Source organism: Microtus oregoni, unplaced genomic scaffold (genome assembly GCF_018167655.1).
Source record: "Microtus oregoni isolate MIOR12 unplaced genomic scaffold, Mior012 000012F_ref0000307, whole genome shotgun sequence".
NCBI classification, from domain to species: Eukaryota; Metazoa; Chordata; class Mammalia; order Rodentia; family Cricetidae; genus Microtus; species Microtus oregoni.
In genome coordinates this window covers 51,899,852-51,922,112 of record NW_024543071.1, presented here as the reverse complement: position 1 = coordinate 51,922,112, position 22,261 = coordinate 51,899,852, and the positions used below count along the sequence as shown (strand labels likewise).

Below are 22,261 nucleotides of genomic sequence, written 5' to 3'. Positions count from 1 at the left end.
CATAGCAAGTTCAAGGTCAGCCTGGGATACGCAACACACTGGGAAAGGAGGAAGGAAAAGAACAAGGAAGGAAGGAGAGAGAAAGAAAGAAGGAAATTGTGTCAAATACTTGTGAAAGCCAGTGAAACGGCTCAGCAGATAAGAAGTTCTGTTGTGGGGTGCTCATCAGAGCAGCCTACTCAGACATGGGCTTAAATCAACAGAAAGCCTTTACCAGCTGCCTATCCACTACACAGAGTGTTCAGGATCCCAGTGTAGCCCCCCATCCTTCCTCAGAGTGAGTTTCTAAGCACAAACACCATGTTCTGGGTCGGCACTTCAGTTAACCAGAACAGCTAGCCAGAGCAGAACTGCGGAAGCCAAAAGGCGAGGTCAGTACATTAGAGACTTTCCCAGAGCTGTGGGCTTCGGAGGATTAGGCAGGTGGTGCTGTCTGTGTGCTGAGTTTCACAGCCTGAACGGCACTTCCACCATGGAGTCAGTTGTACTAAGGTCTCGGGGTCTACTAGGGTCTGGGAGTCCTGTTACAGTTTTATTCCCAAGACCCACACGATGGAAGGAGAGAATTGATTTCTTTTTTTTTTTTTTTTTTTTTTTTTTAAATATTTATTGATTTATTATATATACAATATTCTGTCTGTGTGTATGCGTGAAGGCCAGAAGAGGGCACCAGACCTCATCACAGATGGTTGTGAGCCACCATGTGGTTGCTGGGAATTGAACTCAGGACCTTTGGAAGAGCAGGCAATGCTCTTAACCTCTGAGCCATCTCTCCAGCCCCCGAGAGAGAATTGATTTCTATAAACCACAGCTCCAGATAGCAGCAAGCCCCACCACGAACCTTTCCTCCAAACAAAGATAGATTTTTTTTTTTTTTTTGGTTTTTCGAGACAGGGTTTCTCTGTGGTTTTGGAGCCCGTCCCGGAACTAGCTCTTGTAGACCAGGCTGGCCTTGAACTCCCAGAGATCCACTTGCCTCTGCCTCCCGAGTGCTGGAATTAAAGGCGTGCGCCACCACCACCTGGCCAAAAAAAAAAAAAATTTTTTTTTAAGAGAATACTTGTGAATGTGTCCCAGCTGTGGGGAGACCGGTGCAGGCTGAGTTTCAGAGCTGCTTGTCCAAGAAAAAGAAAGCGGGGGTGGGGGGTGGGGTGGGGTGTGTGTGTGTGTGTGTGTGTGTGTGTCTAGCTCAGCCATGGAGTGCTCACCTAGCGTTTGCTAGGCGCTTTGCTCAGTCCTGTGGGGGGCAGATTGTCAACAAGGAAATGAGTGGGGTCTTGTGAGGGTGGAAGTAGGAAGGGGCGGGTAAAACAGCATTTTCATGTGGAGAACAGACTCTGACATAAACGGGGCCAGTGGTGTGACCACCATTATAACTGTGCCTGTGATACTCCCACCCCCAATGTCGGATTTTGCCTAATGCCACCTAGCAGGGCTTATAACCTAAGGCCTGGTGAGGGTGGAGACCGATTTGTTCAACAGAGGGCAGGCTGGGAAGGAAGATTGCAGAGGAGCAGGGTGAGCCCAGCGTCGCACCAGCCTCGGGTGCGGTTCGCAGTCGTCCAGCAGAGAGCGCCGCGGAACCGTCTTGGCTCCGCGGGCTGCGGTGCTCTGGTCCCTACCCAACCACACCTACTAGGACTCCAGTACTCCTGACCCAGCAAGCTCTCGGCGCCCCCGGGCTTTTTCTTGCACACTAGCGCCTTCTTATGTTTTGCTAGCTGCTTGTTCCTTAATCAAACTATGGAATAACAAACCACGGCAAGTCGCCTAGAAGAGTGAGCCAGTAACCACAGACACATGGACCTGCCTCATCCAGTCCCCAAGTTCAATCCCCATGCAAGGAGCCACAAAAACTGCCACTGTGCCATATGGCGGCACGTCCCTCATGTAGGCCCAATCTCGGGTTTCTTCAGGCAGGATGACCTGGCAGCAGCTGCACCGCACCCACAGCTGGTTTCGCTTTCCTCATGTTAGAAGTGCCTCTAACTGAAGGAGGGTGGTGGAACAGGTTTCAGCGTTTTCCTTATTATTCTTTTTATATATGATCATTTGTTTGATTTCTTCTTTCTGGTGAGTTCCTCCCCTTTCTCTCAAAAGATGCCCAGAGCTGCCCTTTTTGGCACTTGTCCAAAGTCCAGGTGCTAGTTTAATTTTAACTATAAAGCCGTCTTTTGGAATAATTACTTTTTAATCCGGAAAGAGCCAGTTTGATACAAGACCATAAGAACCTCCTGCTCAGCGTTAACAGATCCAGAGTTCCGTTCATTTACTGCTGCCATATCTCTTCAGGGAGGAGCTGACGGGGGGGGGGGGGGGGGTGTTAGAACGGAAATTGTGATAGATTGATCATCTCGAACTGTTTCAGTATCCGCTTCAGTGAACTTAATGAACTTGATGTCTAAGGTTGGAGAGAATGAGGAGAGGAAACGTGAAGGGCCTTGTGCTGTTTGAGCTGCAGGTGGCAGAGTGACCCTTGCCAGAGCTGCCTGTGCACAGTTAAGAGTCCTCTGATTCCTGGGACAGTCTCTGCTTCTCAGAAGACACAATGACTATTGTCAGGTCTCCCCTCCGTTGTCAGTTCTAAAAATGTAGTCACCTAAGAGACCCATCAGCAACCACAGACCTTTCCTGCTTAGGAGTGGCCTGGTGCAGGCAGGCTGGTAGAGGTGTCCCCAGAGCGCCGCAAGCTACCTGGAAAGCTTTTGATTCCGTTTCTTCCCTATGACCCCAGTCCTTTGTAATAATTACTTGTGTTTATAAAACCTTAAAGGATTTTTGATGTTTCAGACTAGAAATCAGTCTTCCTTTTTGTTGTTGAGGTGGCAAACTTTTTATTTGGCAATAAAAAAAATCAAAGCTGAGAAGGAGAAGAAAATGAGGTGTGTGAAGGGGCTGATCTAGAAAAAGGGCTGGGTGTGCTGAGGCAGACAAAGTTGGGAGAACAGTACTTTATAGAAATTGTCTTTACTGTTGACTCATGCTGGCCTTGCTCGTATCCAGGGCTCTAATGGAGCACTGGAGAAGAGGGAGAGGAGGAGACCAGATAATAGGTCTGAATAACTGTTAACAGTGGCAAATCTCGAATGAAAATCGGGGGTCTAGTCCTCTAGTTGGAGATGAGAACACTTTGACATCAAGGGGCAGCTTGGTGGCAAATCGCATGTGTGTAATCTCAGCTCCAAAGAGGTGGAGACAGTCAGGTTAGGAGTTCAAAGTCATCCTTGGCTACATATGGAGTTTGAGATCAGCCCGGGTTACATGAGATCTTGTTTTGAAAAACAAAACAAAACCAAGCAGTCCCTCCCCAACATAAGGGCAGATGCAAGAAGTCAGTGTGCATTGCACTGTTGGTCCCTAACTCTCTGAGAGGCAGCACCTGTAGCTGTGTTTGGACACATTTGATGTCTACAACAACCCATCCATTGATCCATCTGACCTAAACTGGAACAAAGCCGAGCCTGGTGCTCTCCTCCCACTGAAAAAAGGACGAAAGCAGAGTAAGTGTCAGTTTCCCACCTAAAGAAATGTTTGCTATGACAGTGACTTGGAAGGGAGCAGCAGGCAGTGGACCATGGAGTTCAATGAGTTTCTGTTTTGTCCTTTAGTTCCTAAGACTCCCAGATTAGGCTCGCTCCCCAGGCATTCTCTGACACCCCTTCCACGCACACACACCTGGGCTGTGTGTCACAGGAGCCCTTTCCTCAGTCTTCCCTCCGCATCAAAGGTAGGGAGTGGGGTAGCACTCTCTCCTGGGGGGAGCTGTCTCCCCAAGGCTATTCTTAGTGGTGGCTTGAGAAGCCCTGAAGGTGACTGCTGGGCTTTAGTCCAGCTGGGAGGGAGGACACAGATCCCACATGCCTGTCTCATGCCACCTTGCGGAAGGGACAGATGTATCTCATCTGGTTCAGGAGTGGGGGTCAGCAACTTTTTTGTCATGAATTCTTAGCATGTCCTGATTGTTTTCCAAAATCTAGTACATACAAGATTAGGACTTCTCTTTATCTAGGTTCTATTCTGTTAAAACAATTAATAGTGTGTGTGTGTTTGTGTGTGTGTGTGTGTGTTGGGCAGAGGGAAATATTCGGGAGTCGCTTTTCCCCTTTCACCGCATGGGCCGTGGGGACTGAACTTACCGTCGAATCAAGCCTGGCGGCAAGCACCTCTACCTACTAGACATCTTGCTAGTCCCTACAGTCTACTCTTGAAGGCACAGGGAGTCCAATGAGAACAGCAGAGTCTGAGAAAACAGAAGATTACAGGGAAAGCTTGGGTTATTGGGGCAGATGCCAGAAGTCCTGGTCTATTCAGAGCGGGTGTAGACTAAAGAGACTTTTAGGGTTATGAGAAGACTGTTTCTACATTGGACCATTGAGAAATTCCCTCTCAATGCTCTAATCCTGGAGAGAAAGGAATGAAACCAAAGGCTCAAATCAGAGTACATGTAGCTGACCTAATTATAAGGTTTCCTGGCTTTTTAATTAGTAGGTATTAGTTGCATGGTGTTGGGCAGCAAGGTAGCCCATAGCCCTGAGTAGCAGCAGCGCTGTCCCGGGGCTCCGGAAAGAGCTGTCTGAGTGCTCAGCCGAGGCTCGCTCTGGCTCCAGCATGGTCAGAAGCTGAAGGCGGTAGTGAAGCAGCACCCAGATTTTAACTCTGGGAAAGAAAATGCAAATGAAGACCTGGAAATCCAACTGCAGCCAAGGAAGCCACAGACAAGTTGCTTCACCCACTGCTGCCTCCAGCCCCAGAGGCTGTGACGAACTCAAGTCCCATGAGTGGAACATGTGGGACAGTGCTGCTAGGGGGTGTTTCCTGCCCTAGACTCGCTGGTCAGCAAGACTCTGTGCATCTCTGTTAACTCGTTAGATCGGAGAAGCTGAAGAAAGAACTAGACAAACTCGATGCCCGAGATGAGAGTATCAGAGAGCGTGTGAACTAAGACGCTTAGCCTAGACTCACACTCTTCTGAGAAGATGGAGGCCTGGCGGGGTACCAGAGCTGTGTGAGACTCTTGGTCAGATGGAGGGAGGGAAGGAAAGGTTAAGACACGAGCAAACATTTTCTTGTACCAAGAGGTATTTTCTCCTCCACAGACATTGGAAGTTCGGTTGTCTAGGCCAGTCAGTTACCTGGGCAGAAGAATAGGCTGAGGGAGAAGCCACAAGTAGGCTGGAGGAAGTGGTCAGGGCTGAATACCATGTGTAGGTGCTTTGATGCTGAGGTGGTTGAACTCTAGACCTCACTATAACATGTGAAGAGTCCCTCCACGTTTACAAGCTCATTAAACTACTTGTATTTTTGACTGTCTACATGTTTGCCTTAGAGAAAATACACAGAGTTCTTAAACCACACCTAGCCCTTCTCAGAGCTCTTGGCCGGCAGCCTCTTCTAATTACCGAGTGAGCGTCTCTGTCATTCACAGTCCACAGAAGACAGGCCGAGTGATTTCTGCTTTGGTGTCTTTTGCAGCATAGGATGGGGGAGTGGTTCAGGTTCAGGTGAAGTCCTGACACCAGTCTGAAGCGTCAGAGAATGCCAGAGTTGAGGGACAATCCTCCCACCCCCGACACACGCTTCTGTGTTCTTTGATTGTAGAGCCAGGAACGGGGCTTCCTTTGTCCGTCTTCCCCAACTTTATAATAACAGGCGACTGGTCACCAGAAGGCTCGTCCCCCTTCCTTCTGGACTTTTTAACTAACAAAATGTGTGTGTGAGGATATGCGTGTGTGCACTTGTGGGCACATGTGCCACAGCACAGGCGTGGAGGCCAGAGGTCAGTTCTTTCCTTTTTACAGATGGGTCCCAGGAATGATTCTGGTTGCCAGTCTTGGCAGCAAGTGCCTTTACCCACTGAACCAACTATTTGTTTATTTATATTATTTAATAAGAACAACACACATTCGTATATGTTATGAGCACATTTCTATTTTTTTTTTTTTTTTGCTTTTTCGAGACAGGGTTTCTCTGTAGCTTTGGAGCCTGTCCTGGAACTTCCTTTGTAGACCAGACTGGCCTCGAACTCACAGAGATCCGCCTGCCTCTGCCTCCCGAGTGCTGGGATTAAAGGTGTGCGCCACCACCGCCCAGTTTATGAGCACATTTCTATAATATCATTTATTTATTTAGACAGAGTCTCACTTTGTAACTTTAATTGGCCTTAAATTCACTATGTAGTCAGGCTGACCTTCAACTCTTCAGCTTCTGGCTCAGCCTCCCAAGTGTTAAGATTATAAGTGTGGCTGGGCGGTGGTGGCGCACGCCTTTAATCCCAGCACTCTGGAGGCAGAGGCAGGCAGGCGGATCTCTGTGAGGACTCTACAGGAAGGAAGGAAGGAAGGAAGGAAGGAGGGAGGGAGGGAGGGAGGGAAGGAGGGGGAGGGAGGAGGAGGAGGGGGAGGGAGGAGGAGGAGGGGGGAAGGAGGGAGGAAAGAAAGAAAGAAGGAAGATTAAAAGGGAAGAAGGGAAGAATGCAGAAGAGAGAGAAGAATGGAAAGGAGGGGGAGGGAAGGTGGAAGGAAGGGAGGAACTGAGAGAGGGAGGGAGGAACGTAGGAATGGTGGCACACACTTATAATCTTTTTTTTTTTTTTTTTTTGGTTTTTCGAGACAGGGTTTCTCTGTGGTTTTGGAGCCTGTCCTGGAACTAGCTCTTGTAGACCAGGCTGGCATCAAACTCAGTACGTAGCAAAGGATGACCTTCAACCTCTGATCTCCCAACGCTACCTCTCAAGTACTGAGATTATAGGCTTGTACCAGTATGTAGAGGTTTATAGAGTGCTGGGATTAAACCCGGGGTTTTGTGCATGCTAGGGAAGCCCTGTGTCAACATCACCCACGGCTTGGGACTCGAGGTAGTCCTTCTGCCTTTGTGTCCCCTGTGCTGGAATTACAAGGCATGGGCTATCATGCCCAGCCCCGTCGCCTTATAATTTGGGAAAATGAAAAGACTTTTGCCTTTTTACTTCTTCAATCCTTCCCTTTTCTTCTTATCCCCCCTCCCTCCTTCCCTGCCTCCCTTCCCTGGATGTCTGTGAGATCACATGTGAGTCGGTGTTCATAAAGTCCTTTGGATCACTTCAAGAAGGGTGTAGCCAGGCTCATGATCATACCTGGGTCTGCTCATAGTCCCCACTAGATTTTCTATCTCCTGGCCTGGGAATGGTGCCCAAGACAAGACAGGTATGCCACCCAGCCGGTTACAATCGGTCCTATGCCAGAGTTGGTTTTTCCTGACTTAACATCAGCAGCCTTATCTCGCAAGGGGCTAAGTGCTCCAGCGACTCCTGTTCCTTACCATCTCTGAGGTGAGTGTACTTCCTCCCTGTCTCTGCAGCTAATAATAGTGGGATCAAAAGCCTGTGTCCTCTGACGCACCTTTATGAGATGTTTTTAAAGAGGAGGCAGCAGGAAAACGGTTAACCTCTTCACCCGGCATCCTAGTGAGGCAGAAGGCCCTCTTTCCTAAACATAAAGGCAGTCACAGGCCTTGTAACCTCCATGCCACTGGACTTTGTGGGTCAGGCGGTCTGACCACAGCAAAACAGGTCCACCATCAGAGGTGCCGATGCTTGGACAGGCACCTCTGTCTATAGCAGCTCCCTTTGGACAATGGCCCTCCATTCAGCCTGGGACATGTAAAGCCTGTCAGATGCCTCCTTCACCGGATACCTCAGGGGTAGTCAAGGAGCTGCACTTAAAAAATATTTCATTTTAGTGACATGGATGGGTGTGTGCGTGTGAGCGCAGATCCCTGCAGAGACTAGACATGTCAGATCTCCCTGGAACTGGAGCTGCAGGTGATTGTGAACCGCCCCATGTAGGTGCTAGGAATTGAACCCCGGTCCCCTGCAAGGGCAGCGGAGTCTTTTAACCACTGGATCTCGAGTCGCCCCGCACACCCCTTTGTTCGCATTTCAGTACGTGGGTTTACTCTAGGGCCTGGAACGTGTTAAGTGAACATTATACCAGTGAGCAGTATCCCAGACTTCTTTTTTGTTGTTATTATTACATTTAAAAATTGGGGTGGGGTGGGACTGGAGAGATAGCTCACTGGTTAAGGGCATGGCTGTCCTTCAGACAATCTGAGTTCAATACCCAGCAACTATATGGTGACTCCCAACCCTCTTTAATGGGATCTGATGCCTTCTTCTGTCATAAAGTCATACGTGCAGATAGAGCACTCATACACGTAAAATAAATATTTATAAAACCTGGGGGGGGGGCTGGAGAATTGACCCAGTGGTTAAGAGCACTTGCTGCTCTTGTAGAGGACCCTGGTTTGGTTCCCAGCATCCACACAATGGCCAACAGTCATCTGTAATTCCATTTCCATGGGGTCCAGTGCCTACTTCTGCCTTCCTTTGCACCAAGCATGCATGTGGTGCACTTAGTCAAAACACTCATACATATAAAAAGTAAGTAAATCTAAAAAAGTTTTTTAATGTGTGTGTGTGTGTGTGTGTGACGTGTGGTCAGAGTACAACTTATGCAGTCAGCTCTCTCTTTCCACTGTGTAGATTCTGGGGTCATCAGGCTCTACAGCGGGAGCTTCCAAATGGGTCAAGACCCACCAAGCCATCTCACAGTGCCTCTTTCTCTCCTTTTATTTACTTACTTTCTTAAAAATGAAGATCACAACGTCTTTCCTTCTCTGTTCCGTGTGGATGGGTTTGGCCTGCATGTATGTCTGTGCACCACATGTGTTCCTGGTGGTACCTGATGAGGTCAGAAGAGGGTGTTGGCTCCTCTGAGACTCCAGTTACAGACAGCTGTGAGCCACCATGTTCTCTGGAAGAGCAGCCAGTGCTCTTCACCACTGAGCCATCTCTCCAGTCTGATAGCTGTTGTTCGAGGCAGGGTCCCTCATGTATCTCATGCCGGCCTCAAACTCAACATGGAGCCAAGGATAACTTTGAACTGAATTCCTCTGCGTGTGTGTGTGTGCATGTGTGTGTGTGTGCGTGTGTGTGTGTGCATGTGTGTGTGAATGTGTGTATGTGCATGTGTGTGTGCATGTGTGTGTGCATGTGTGCGTGCGCGTGTGTGTGCATGTGTGTGCATGTGTGTGTGCATGTGTGTATACGTGCGTGCGTACGTGTGCACATGTGCGTGTGTGTGCATGTGTGTGCGTGTGTACATGTGTGTGCGTGCGCGTGTGTGCATGTGTGTGCACGCGTGTGCGCGCACATGTGTGTGTACGTGCACGTGTGTGTACGTGCGTGCGTGCGTGTGTGTGTGTGTGCATGTGTGTGTGCATGTGTGTGCGTGTGTGTGTGTGTGCATGTGTGTGTGTGTATGTGCGTGCGTGCGTGTGTGTGTGTTTGAGAGAAAGAAAGACCCTGGGAAGTTGGTTCTCTCCTTTTATCATGTGGGTTGCAGAGAGGTAGCCTAGCTCTTCAGTCCTACTGGCAAGCACTTCTATCTGCCTGGGACTTGAACTCTGGATCCTCCTGCCTCTACCTTGTTAGTGGTGGGACTAAAGGTGTGGACCACTATACACAACTCTCTTTTTTTCTTTTTTTGTTTTTTCGAGACAGGGTTTCTCTGTGGTTTTGGTTCCTGTCCTGGAACTAGCTCTTGTAGACCAGGCTGGTCTCGAACTCACAGAGATCCACCTGCCTCTGCCTGCGCCACCACCACCCAGTCCATACCCAACACCTTTTTGGGGGGCTTACCAATTTTCTCTGGGTGGCCTTGAACTCACTTTGTAGAACAGACAGACTTGAACTTATGATCTTCCTGATTCAACCTCCTAAGGAGCTGAGTAGAGACTTGACGCACCCGATCTGGTATGCAGTTGGATTTTGTCAGAGACAGGTGTTGTGGCTAAGGATGGAAGAGTCACCGCATCCGTAACGGTCATTCACAGCCGAGACTGAAGACAAGGAAATCCAGAGACAGGGTTGTGGGGAGGAGACATTCTCGGGAGACTCTGGGAACCCCAGAAGTCTGAGGAAGCTCACTCTGTCTGTTGAGAGGAGTCTGGCAGTGGTCTAAGAGAGGAGTGGGCAGTATTGAAGGCTGGGGCAGACTGTGAAGACGGTGCAGCGGCTCTGGAGCCTAGGAGGAGGGACACCCCATGTGGGAGTCCATTAAATCACCACCATGGCATACTGCATTCATTTAGGTGCCAAAAGCTGTTCTTAGGAAGATATTTGGCCTGGACCTGGTCCTATAAGTCTGACACCCAGGAGGTGAAGGCAGGAAGGTCAGGAGTTCAAGGCTAGCCTTAGCTGCATAGTGAGTTAAGGTTAAGGCCAGATTGGACTGCAGGAGTCACTGTCTTAACTTTTTTCTATTACATTTATTTATTTGTGTGTGTTTGTGTATGCGTGCTGGTAGATGAAGGCACAGTTTGAATATGGGAGTCGGGACTACTCGCGAGACACACATGAGATCTAACTCCAACCGTTAGGCTCGTCAGCTAGCACCTCTAAATACTGAGCCATCTGGCTGGCCCAACTCTGTCTTAAAAAGATAAAAGTAAATAAATGAAAAATACAAAAAAAATTGTGAGTGGCCACTCTGGAGATGGACAAGAGCATGGGAGCCAAATGCTTGGTCACAGGGAAGCCAGCAAGCCACCCTAGACACATGCCATTTCTGGGCTTCTGCCACCGAGTACCATCCTTGGTGGTGACAGGGGCTTTTTGAGTTTTGTTTAGAAGTTGAAGCCAGAGGTTAAGCAAGTGTCTTCTATTTCTCTCCAGTTATAATAACAATTTATTTTTAAAGACAAATTCTCATCTCACCCTAGCCCAGAACCCTCTGTTTGGATGAGAATTTCAGATCTTGTCTCTGCTTTCCCAGCACTAAACAGATTAAAGGTGTGCACCCCCCACCTGACCTTTTCCCCCTTTGTGGAGTAATGGAGCCTCACACATGTTAGGCAGTTGGCATATAGCTAAGGTATTCTCCAGCTTATTTTTATTTTTGTGGTGCTGAGGATTGACCCTAGAACTTGTGTGTGCTAGGCCAGTGCTTACAGATCTATAGTCCAGGCTATATTGTGTGTGTGTGTGTGTGTGTGTGTGTAATGGTGGTGGTGGTGAATAAAAATATGTTGGCAAAGCTAATAACCACAATTCCACCAAGGTGTTAGTCCAGGAAGATGAGGACCTACACCCTCACCCCTGTCCTTTCTGTGTGGCCCTTCCTCCTTTGCAATCACCAGGAGGCACACTTGGAATGAGAATGGATCTTTCCACTTGGACACTTCCTGTGCTTCTGGAAAGCCAGGCACTTGTCTTTGGGGCACGTGTCCATGCGAATGCACACACACGAGGGGTGGAATTCTGCTCTCCTGCAGCGGTCACCACACGACAGTTGAGTGAGGACTGAGATACCGTGTGCTGGAATAACAGCCGGCAGTGCAGCAGGTGTTTGCCGCTGGTTTCTGGGAACAGAGGAGATGGCTTCATTTCCAGCTAGTGGCATCCACCTTCCGAGGGAGGGCGACAGGAACCTCTAGGGCAGCCAGAAGTCCACTTGTCTGCTGTGCTTTCATTTGCATAAAGGGGCTGGCTCTTAGCTGGGCAGTTTTGGTGCATGCCTTTAATCCAGCAGAGACAAGCTCTGCAAGTCAGCAGATCTCTGTAAGTTCGACACCAGCCTGGTCTACAGAGCGAGTTCCAGAACAGGCTTCAAAGCTGTAGAGAAACCCTGTCTCAAAAAACAAAAGGGGGGGGGCTGGCTCTTTGGGAACTGGTTGCATAAACAAGGCTTTGAGTAGTACAGAGGTTATTTTTGGCTATATAGTGAGTTAGGGGCCAGTCTGGGTTTTATGGGACTCTGTCTCAAAACAACTAAACAAACAAGTGTGAGACCGTGAACTGTCTGACATGTTATGTTGGCTAGGACATGATGCAGAGATGATGTTCTGACTTCACATCACTCTCAGGGTCGTGTTTTGTGGACAATAAGCTTGACCTAGAGCCACAGTGTGGCCGTTGGGGACAGACCCAGGTTTGTGTTTACTGTAGATGCTGCTCTGGGGTACGGGTCTAAAAACCTAAGCTGCTAAGCCAGAGGTGGGAAATTAAAAGGCAGACAAGCTCCCATTAGACACTGGGGAGGAGGGTCTGGTCACTCCCTAGAGAGAGTACCCCATGCAGACTGACCTGTAGCTGCTGCCCCAGGGGAGTAATATGGCCATTCCTCTGTCTTCGCTCCATCCTACCTGGTTTTCCTTCTTAGAATAGGAGGCAGGGAATAAGGTTGTTTCTCTAGACGCTACTTAGTATACTTAGTAGAGAGAGTGTTGTACACAGGAGTGTCCTTGGGCCCAGTGCCAGGCCAATCCCACCTAGCGTCTCTATTCCTCACTCAGGAGTGCTGTGATCAGTGGGTTGATTCAAAACTGGGAGGGGCTGGGAAACCCCTCTGGCAGGAGATTTCGAAATGAGATTTGGATTAGAAAAAACACAGTGAGTAGGGTTCTAAGGCACAAAAGAGACAGGAAGAACTCCTTCCCATCCAGGTCTCCGCACTCCGCAGGATAGCGGGGTTAAACAGGAGCGCCTGGAGCAGAGGGGCAGCAGCCGAATAGAAGAAGACAAGCAAGCTCTTAAGAGCTGCCTGTCCCCATCCTTGACAGCAGCACCCTGTGCTGCTCTGTTCACCAGGCAAAAGCACACCTGCCACAGAGCTCACTTTCGGTCTAGGGCATGTCAGCACCAGCAAGGGGTAGATTAAACCCAGGACTCCCATGGGAGAGGCAGCAGTGGGAGAGCAGGGCAGGCAAACTGGGAGAAAAGTGTAGCCTCACTGTGTGAGCTGGGAAATGGAGGGGAAGGAGGCGTGGGTACTCACAGCCTTGGCGGCCCCAGACCAAAGGGTAGCACCTCTCTCTGCTGACCACTGCACCCTGTATCACATGGTCTTTCCTGTGCTTGAACTCAGAACATCTGGCATGGCAGGTTGCAAGTCCCTGTGGCATGAGGAGCATGGAGGAAGATACTGGCTGGATCGAGAGGGAATTAAAAGAATTCCCAAATAGGAAAAGGTGGATGGGACATCATTGAAAGAGCAAAAGGAAAGAGGAGTTTGAGGCTGGGTGTGGTAGCTTCTCACCTGAGCACACTCGGGTGGCAGAGATGGGAGGACAGCCACATGTCCAAGGCCAGAGAAACTACAGCAAGACAGCCTGAAAATACATACATATATACATACATACATAGTAAATAAATAAATACAATTTAAGAGAAGAGTGAGTCGAGGCTCGTGCTTCTCATTTAAAAGATGTGGCGTGCCACAGTTGAGTCTCCAAGCGTGTTTGTCCTGGCAAATCCGTTTCAGCTGGGCCAACTGAAGACAGCTGGACTTTAGAAGGCCATTCAGGACCATGCCGTGAAACTGACAGTGGGACTGAGAGAACTCGCCCAACGGCTCCAAACAAGAGGGGCTTATGATTCACTAGCATGCCTACCTGCCTCGTGCAGGGTGGGGACCCATCTAACTGGAATCACCGCCCAGCCTCTCCCAGTTTCCTTAGATGACAAGCCTTGGCATCCTTGGTCCACCCAACTCAGCCCCCAAGCATTTTGCCAAGGCATCAGTAAACAAGCATAGGTGAAGGAGGTCATAGGTCTTTGAATTTTGTGTTGTTTTTCTTCTGTGCCCAGTCCATGACTCGCCAAGATGTCTCATCAGGAACTTTAACATTCTTACCTCAAAGATTGCCAAACAGTCTTCTAAACTCAGGGCAAGCGTTTTATTTTACAACACTATGGACCTGGAGATCCAAAAAATTTGCCTGAATTGTATATGAAAAATTGTCCCTCGTTGCTTACGTCCCCAGTATTCCCAGCAGCTCCTGTAAACCTGACTTCAGCAGCTTGCTTGCCTCTCTTGCCAGACTTAAATAAAAATGGAAATCCTTAGTTGTAACATTCAACATGTGTTTTGGGGTTTGTAGTTCCAAAGCAGGGGGCTCCTTACTCCCTCCAGTTCTGCACCCAGCCACTGCAGTTTATAGATTCCGAGTCTCGGGAGAGCAAAGCGTCTTCCTCAGTGCCAGCGGCCGACCTTGATGGATGAACTGGTTGTAGCCCGGTGTCACCTAGTGTTTGTTTGTTTTTAAACACGGTCTCAAGGTGTCCCAGGTTAGCCTTGAACTCACAATGTAGTTCCTACTGCATTCCTCAGGCCTCAGCCCAGGATTGTGAACCAAAACCCAACCCACCATTACTTTTGATGCTGTTGTCTTTCAGACTAGGTTCATCTTAACCTGCCTCTCCCTGAGGACGTCCTGATCCTCTCACCTCCGCCTCTCAAGTGCTGGCACACAAACTCCTATTTGTTTGGTTTTCTTTAGTTCTCATTTTTGTTTTTCTTGGGATAATATGTCACTAGGTAGCTCAGGTTAGCCTGGAAATTGCTATGTAGCTCAGGCTGGCCTTAAACTTGTGACAATAGTTCTTCCTACCGCATCCTGGGATTACAAGACTATACCATCACATTCATCTTGTCAACAGTTATGATGTTCTTTTCTGATAGTAAAATGGAAAGCCAGCCATGTGACACACACCTTTTCCCAGCACTTGGGAGGCAGAGGCAGGTGTAGTGCTGTAAGTTCAGGGCTGCCCTGGTCTACATAGTGAGTTCCAGACCAGCCAGGACTACAGAGTATGAAACTGTCTCAAAAAAAAAAAATCTAATTTTATTTTTTTGATTATAAAGGAAGGAGAATTTTTTAAAGACTTATTATTTAAAGCTATCTCATGAATAGCTTACTCACATTAATTTGCTAGTTTTCTTACCTCTTTTTTTTTTTCAAGGTAGGGTCTTATTATGTAGCCCTGGCTGGCTTGTGACTTGTCATGTAGGCCAGGCTAACCTCCAACTCACAGACTCATCTCCCTCTGCCTTCTGAGCTCTGGGAATAAAGGCCAGTCCCACCACACTTAGCTTTAATTTTCTTTATTATTGGTTGATTTTTTTTTTTTTTGAGATAGGGTATTGTAGAGTTCTGGCTGGCCTGAAATCACTCTGTAGCTGAGGATGACCTTGAATTTCTGATCCTCCATTTCCAAGGGCGGAATCACAATTGTGAGCTACCAAATGTGACTTTATTTGCGAGGCTTGTTTGTTTGTTTTTTTTTAAGACAGGGTTTCTCTGTGTGGCCCTGGCTGTCCTGGAACTTGCTCTGTAGACCAGACAGGTCTTGAGCTCAGAGCGATTCACCTGCCTCCATTCCCAAGTGCTGGGATTAAAGGTGTGCACCACTACCACCCAGCCTAGGGAGTGTGTGTGTGTGTGTGTTGTGTATTTTATTTTTCTTATGGCTATGTAACATCTCTTCCCACCCTCAGCCCTGCTAGAGGATTTTACTCAACTGCCATCTTGGTTTGTCCAAGAACTTGTCATAGTAAGACTACAAACGTTACCTGCCAAACAAATGGAACATGTGTGGTGGCTCATACCCGATCTGACCCCGGGCTCCAGAAATAACAAACTAACAGACAGCAGAAATATGCCTAGTGTTGAAGTACTTGGAGGACAGGGCCAGGCAGACATCTCTAGGAGTTCAAGGTCAGCCTATTCTACACAATCAAGTTCCAGGCCAACCAGGACTACGTAGTGAGATCCTGTCTCAAAAACAAAACAAACCAAAAGAGAAAAAGGTGCATGCCAGAGATACATGTTGCTGCCATATTCTAGGCCTATCCACCACATGCTGATTCTAACAGGAATCAGCTCTAAGAGCTCCTTCAGGGAGGGTGGAAGTGTAGGGGTATTATGTTTTTATGGAAGTGAAACAGAGACCCCATGTCCGCTGGTCCCTCTTGCTTCTAGGAAGGCCTTAAGTGGCAGTGTTGTGCAGGCACTGGCTGGGGTGGCCAGCTTGCCCTCTTCCTCCGAGTCACGAGTCACGAGTCACGGGGAGGCCCGGTCCTTTGCTCTGCTATTACCGCTGGCAGATTGTTTGTGCCGTTGGCAGAAGGGACTCAAGTCTTTCCAGTTCTCCTGGTCTCTTCCAGCGACTCATCCATCCGCTGCTGCGCGTGGGGAGGGGAAGGTGCCTCAGCCTGTTACCTAGAGTCCCCCCATAAGCGGAGGAGGCAAGGAGAGGGCCAGGCTCGAGCCGGCTGGACTGGCTGGGCTGAGGAAGTGAGCACGGGCTGAGTTTCTTACATGGTTATGGAAAGTGCACTGGAGGGAGGCGGTCAGGGTATGTTGGGGGCGGATGTTGGGAGTTCACCCGAGCCCCGATAGGGAACATTCTGACCTACTCTGCAGCTCCCAAGCACCTTCCCTCTGCTGTCCCCTCCTGTCGCTTAGAGGGGCAGACCAGTAGCAGCCCTGCCACTGTCACCAGGACTTTGGGTTTCTCTTGGAAGTTGGTTTCACGTCCGCACACCTCCAGGGAAGCCAGTGCCCTAGAGAGAGCACACAATGCATGGGGCTTGGCAAGCCCATCTCTCTGTGTCTGTGAAGTGACAGTAAGGGCTCTTCAGAGTAGAAGGGCTCGGTGAGATGCCAGGTGGTAACACAGGCGACGGCGGGAGGCATGGTTAGCGTGGATGCTGGGCCTTCTGTTCCTTCCTTATTCTTTTCTTCAGTGTCCACACGGAGTGGTGCCAGGGAGCTTGAGAAATGTCTGCTTGAGGCCAGTGTCCATGGAGGACTGGATGGCATCCCTGGACCTCAGTGCACCTGCTGTCTTCTCGCCACGGGTGTGTCCACCCTTCTGTGGCTGTGAACTTCCGGAGGGGTGCTCTCATTCATCTTTGGACCCCCATAGCTGTCACACCACACCTGATGTGGTGCTCGGTGGCCACAGAACCATCAAAAGGAAATCAAAAGAACCTCTGATTTCAGAAACTGAGAAGTTTCAGAGACAATAGCCAAACTTTGGAGTGCGGCAGACCCAGCTCAGATGGTGGCTCATCACTCACAAGTGTGACCTAGAGCAAGATGGTTCATCTCCCTGAGCCTCAGTTCTCTGGCCAAAAATAGACACACTAATAACTACCTCTGCAGGTTGTTGTGGGGATTAGAGATGACGTCAGAGACAAACCCCAACACGCCATAGCCCAGCGCATAGTAGGAGCTCGGTAAACGGAAGCAGTGAATACCTGTGGCACAGGATTGTTTGTTCTGCGCTCTCAACCAGTGACACATACGCAGCGCTTAGGGCCCCAGGGACTTTTCTTGCTTTGTTTTTCACATGAGTGTGGGGTCTTGCCATGGTTTCTTCTGCAGTGACAATATCAGCATCTTGACTTAGTAGCCTCACCCGCCGTCTGCTGTGGGCAGCTGCTGCCTGGACTTCTTGTCTGTGGATGATGGGGGCTGGGGTAGAGATGGGAAGGGCCATGTCCTGTCAGCTCAGGTCAGCGGCTGGAAGTGAAACAGATGATGACACGGTGACCCAGTCACCGCCACTCACAGCTCTGGCCACCTTTAACATTCCTGCTGACATTTGAGACAGGGTCTTGTGTTTTAAAAGTTTGGCTGGATAGGAACGAATGCAACCATTTTATAGAAGTCCCTCCATGGCTTTACGGTCCATGGTTTCAGGTCCCAGGTTCACTACAGTTAAAAGAATTCATGGAAAATGATGTATCTTGAGATGAGAGGGAGGAGAGAGAGAAGAGGGAGGAGAACAAGCACATGTCCATACAACTCTGTAGATCAGCAGAGACAACTGGTAACAAACACTGTGACCCCAAAAGAAAGATAAGACGATCCAATTTGTTATGTTTTTAAAACTACATTTATTTATTTGTGTATGCATGGAGGTCAGAGGACACCTCACAAGAGCCAGTTCCCTCTTTTCTCTGTATTTGTCCTAGGGATTAAACTCAGGTGGTCAGGTTTGGTGGCAAGTGCCTCTCCACATTGAACCATCTTCCTGGCTCCGGAGATGCAGTCTGTAATGTGCCTGCCTTCTCCAGCCTGGATCTCTGTTCTCCATGAATCCTCTGCTACTGGTTCTGCTGTGGCCCCCTTATGCCTCCAGCCTGGTGTCTGCAGGGGGGGTATAGGAGGGGGAAGAGTGGAAGACATTGGTGCATCAGAAGAAGCCAACATGGCCCTTCCTGCCTATCAGCCTGGGCAAGAGAACAGCTGTCCAAACAGGATCCAGTAACTTAGGGAGGGGCTGGCAGGGGCGGGAAGGAAGCATGTTGGTTTTGGACAAGAGAATGGGACAGCTTAGGCTGGGTGTCTGCCACCACCTGAGAGAGTAGACCCAGAGGATGGGTCATAGAACCTCTTCCCACAGGAAGTCAGGCCCTCACCACCCCAGCCACAGCCGGGCACAACATCCCCACTGATCCCACACTTTCCTTCTCATTTTGTCCATTCACCAACATTTCCTCCCAGGTCTGCCTTTTTAGGGATGGCCATTGTATCTGGAAGTCATGGCCACGGTACTTTTACCTGGTCCCATAGGATTGTGGGTGAAGGAGCCTTGGATATTACTTTTGCCCTGCCTGTAATCCCTGGACCGGGGCCTTGTAGCCGTTCCTGACCACGGCTCCCCAGGCATTCTCGGCCAACACTCCCATGGCCAGGCCAGGGCTGGAAGGCTACGTTCTTCAATCGTGTCGGCACCCAGCTAGCTCTGGAATCTCACTGGTCCAGACTCTGTGGTAGGAACCAGCTGAAGACACTTTACCTCCTTGGGCTGACAAGCTGGTTCAGAGAAGGTTTGGTCACCAAGTCTGAATACTGAGTTTGATCCTCATGATCTATGGCATGGTAGAATGGAATGGCTGGCTCCTGAAAGTTGTCTTTGGGGCTCTGTGTACCGCCTGTGCACATGCATACATATGCACACAAATAAGTAGGTAAAATATAATAAAAAGCTAGGAGTCGTGGTACACACCTTTAGTCCCAGCACTTGGGGGGCAGAGGGAGATGGGTCTCTGTGAGTTTAAGGCCAGCCTGGCCTACAGAGTGAGTTCCAGGCCAGTCAGAGATGCATAGACTCTGTCTCAAAACAAATAATAATAATAATTTTTAAAGAGACTTTCTTTCCTCCCAGTGACATGACGTTTTCCTAGCCTACCTCTCCTCAAGGGCCTTTTCCCCAGTGTCAGGCAGCCTCCTCTCCGCTGTGATTTGTCAGGATGCTTTCTTCAGAGGATCCCTGAAGCAAGGCCTCAGACTCTTCTGAGCAGAAAGGGACTTTCAAACTTTGTAGATGAGGAAACTGAGTTGCTGCCTAACGTCTCACAGAGTGGAGAGGGCTGAACCTGCCCTGCCTCTCGATTAAGGTCTCACAGAGTGGAGAGGGCTGAACCTGCCCTGCCTCTCGGTTAAGGCCCAGGAGGCATTCAGAGTTGTGGCAGCAATGCTTCATCTTGCTTTGTTTGTTTATTTTCTAAGAGTTAGGCACAGCCTTCCAACTGAGCCACACTTTCTAGTCTTTCCTTTCCGTGAGTTCATGAGCATTCACATAGCCCTGCTAACTTGGAAATGGCCCTTAGACCCTGAAGTCATGACCTCCCTTCATACCAAAGCCTTGAATTTATCTCCTGCTCTCTCACACTAACCCTGCTGACCAGGCCGGCCTCCAATTCCAAATCCTCCTGCTTCAGCCTCCAAATGTTGGGATTATGGGTGTGTGACCCTATAACCAGTGGAGACCACATCTTTTGTTGTTGTTGTTTTTGTTTGTTTGTTTTTCAAGACTGGGTTTCTCAGTAGCTATGGAGCCTGTCCTGGAACTTGTTCTATAGACCATGCTGGCCTCGAACACAAGAGATCTGCCTGCCTCTGCCTCCCCAGTGCTGGGATTAAAGACATGCGCCACCACCGCCAGGTGAGACCACACTTCTGAGGTTGCATTGTCTGTTTTTTATGGGGAGCCCACATCTTATTAACCTATTGAATGTTGCCTCATTTGCACCATCATTTGCACCATCATTTGCACCATCACTTACACCACTGTGCAGTTCTCTGCCAGCAGTCTGTAAAGACTTCCTGGCACAGGCAGGGTTGGGCTGGGTGACGCTGATCTGACCCTACTCCAGGCCGCAAGACTCCCCTTTACTGGGCTTGAGGACAATGACAGAATCTACCTGAGGCTGCCTAAGGAGTCAGGTGAGGTCATCTGAGTAAAGTACTTCCTGTGCCGGGACCAAGTGCTGTGTGGTTTCCTGGATTCTTTCATCCCATCTTTGGGGATATGTGGTTCCTTTTCCTTTGGTCCCACCCTGACAAGCAGTTGGGAAGGGGCTAGGATAAATGCCCCCAGTGTTCATCCAGAGCTAGAGACCCCAAGCCCATGCAGACCCTCGGTGGGATACCTGAGCATTAGGCAGATGAAGAAACCCCAAGAGAGGCCCCTACTGCCATCCCCTAGATCAGAACAGGCTGCACTGGGGTCAGAGATACATACTGACCACCGGAGACCTAGCTTCGTCCTGCTGGATTCCTTTTTATTGTTATTGTGAGACTGGGCCTCACGTCACCGTCCAGCTTCAGCGTCTGATACACCTGTGTTGTTTTGTTGTTGCTGCTGCTGCTGCTGTTGTCTGAACTCCTAAGAGATTACAGGTATCACAGCTCCCAGCTCAGGATAGGGCAGGCTCTCACTATGCAGCCCTAGCTGGCCTAGAACTCCATCTGTAGATCAGGCTAGCCTCAAGATCCAACTGCCTCTCCATCTCCTGAGTGCTGGGGTTAAAGGGCTTGTCGCCAAGCCCAGCTTAGGTCAGGGTCTTGTTTTGACATAAACCTAGGCGACTGAGAAAAGGCTTGGCAAAACGCAGCAATTGTTTTAATGAATTTCTCTGCATGGAGGAAAAAGAGGTCCAAGAGGAAAACACAAACAAATCCCCAGAAATCCAGAAAATATTAGTTATCTGACTTACTAGTAGAATAGGTTATAAAACAAGACAGTGACACTAGCTTACGGTGGCCTCGGACTGGCAATGAACTTAAGGATACAGAGATGTAAACACAGTGCTTCCTGACATGGGATTCTCACACTCGAGAACGTAGGAGGATAAGCAGCCAAGACACACCAAGGAAAAATAAAGCGAGTCTCCATATCAATCTCTACTACGTCCAGAGATAGTCTCAGAAGATTCTGTCCTCCGAGGCTGGGGCAGATCCTGGGTTCGAGCACACTGTACAGAGAAGGCAGGGAGGTTGGACTGTGTTTGGCGTTCGGGGGCTTCCCAGCCTGTCATGTTCTGGGCCTGTCTTGTGCGTCTGTCTTTCATTCTCTGCAGGTTGCCTGTAACTCCTTGAACCCATAAAACACATACCCCTTTGACCTACAACCCTTTTCTGGTCTCAACAGGACACCCAAACACACCAGGGGACGAAGACCCCCTCCCCCAGGAGCCACTCAGTCCAAAGGCATTTGGGAAACAAGACGACAGAGACATTTTATTAACTATCCACCCGGCTCCCTCTCAAAGTTTCTGGTATGTGGATTATTATTCTGTCTCAAATTTTGTTGCTGCTGAAGAATTTTTGACTTAGCCAGGAAAAAAACCCAGAATGCTGGCCTGTTGCTGCCTTTGTCTTAGTACTTCAGATGGTGGACTTGGACTTGGTGTCAAAAAAATCACTAGCGCATCTGGCCGAAGAGTGTCAGTAGGACCTGCCCCAGACGTAGCCACACCCAACAGTCAGCTGTCAGCAGGCTTACCAGGAAAACTGGGGCCTGGAGAAGGATGTGGAAGGAGGTGATGCCAGGGAGGGAAGAGAGAGAGGTGAGGCACTGTCCATGGGCAGGGCAGGAAGAAGGTCTTTAATGGAACATCTCAGAGAACAGGGAGGGTCTGCATCACCACCCCCAGATCCTAGGCACAGAGGAGGTTTGAAATGTCCAGGATAAATAGAACCAATGGGGTTGGAGAAAAAGCCAGCTCCATCCCCTTTAAAAAACAGTCTTACTGTGGGCACCAAAAATATATTAATATCTGTACATTTGTCATCTTTTAAAAAAAAGGCAATAAAACCTCCTTGGTACCTTGTAGTTGGCTTGTTAAGAATGAGGTGATATGGAAAGCCATGAGTGCACATTCAGACGTGACTAAGTCACACATAAAGCCGCGTGACACACACACAAGCACACACATGGGGGGCTCTGATGTAAAGGCAGAGCCCTTGGAACCCTGAGAATTAGCCCTGCAGGCATGTGAGCCGCCGCCAGCCCCACCGCCGCCCTAGTTAGCGGGGATGCTCTTTGCTGGGGTCGGCTCTGCAGTCCACGGGGATCCATTGCCCGGCTTGTACTCCAGCTCGCCTCTCGACACGTCTCCAGCATCCTGCCACAAGGAAGCAAGGC

General features: G+C 49.3%; 1 protein-coding gene across 5 annotated transcripts in view; it reads left to right on the top strand.

The window, feature by feature from the left end:
• The window catches only part of LOC121453846 (micronuclear linker histone polyprotein-like), a 50,286-nt gene that overhangs the window by 20,258 nt on the left and 7,767 nt on the right, over window positions 1-22,261 (top strand). For 2 of the 5 annotated variants that reach the window (XM_041660789.1, XM_041660787.1), the window contains one exon: window positions 21,266-21,706. The exons of 2 other annotated variants lie outside the window; for them this stretch is intronic. The gene's annotated coding sequence lies outside the window, so the exon portion shown is untranslated. Of the gene's footprint in view, window positions 1-21,265; window positions 21,707-22,261 lie in introns of those variants that run through there. One more of the 5 variants, XM_041660788.1, reaches the window with a different exon arrangement.